This window comes from Fukomys damarensis, unplaced genomic scaffold (genome assembly GCF_012274545.1).
Source record: "Fukomys damarensis isolate Sample0158 unplaced genomic scaffold, DMR_v1.0_HiC HiC_scaffold_17867, whole genome shotgun sequence".
Classification (NCBI taxonomy): Eukaryota; Metazoa; Chordata; class Mammalia; order Rodentia; family Bathyergidae; genus Fukomys; species Fukomys damarensis.
Genome location: NW_022918779.1, coordinates 1 through 577, shown reverse-complemented (window position 1 = coordinate 577; position 577 = coordinate 1). Strand labels below are relative to the sequence as shown.

At 35.7% G+C, this 577-nt stretch overlaps 1 pseudogene; it reads right to left on the bottom strand.

The window, feature by feature from the left end:
- Positions 1–221: 221 nt before the first annotated feature.
- On the bottom strand, positions 222–374 carry LOC117284939 (annotated as a pseudogene).
- Positions 375–577: the final 203 nt, after the last annotated feature.

The following is a 577-nucleotide window of genomic DNA, read 5'->3' as shown; positions in this document are numbered from 1 at the left end:
GGGGTGGCTAGTGACTTATTGATTGTAGGGATTGAAAGAGGGGAGACCATAGGAATCTCTAATTTTCTGATTCCTGATCTATCAGCCTTATAAATGTTAATACTGATCTCACTTATGGGAAGCCTACTTTCCTTGGAACTGTCCACATATATTAACGTAAGTCAAACTTAATTTATGACCAGAGAAACCAGGAAATAGAGAATAGAAATAATGAAGATGACAACTTTGAGTCTGGAGTATTAAAAATGATTTGCAAACTAGGATCTTTATAATTAAAGTCCTTGTAACTGTATATATTAGGAAAAGTTTTCAATTAGCCATAATCGCACCTCGGATAAACCTCATTGGCTACGATACTGCCACTGCTCAAAGCTGTAACCGTATATTTAGACCGTTGGGTTTTTCTCTATCTGGTGTGAATTCACTTCAAATCCAGTGACTAGAGAAAAATACATTCAGTCACTTTTTTTTTGCCCACAACACAGGTAAATACAGTGCAACAGGTCATTCTATGCACTTTTTGTTTGCCAGACGGCACATATATGAACCCAAATGAAAATTTAGGCAAAAAAAAAAA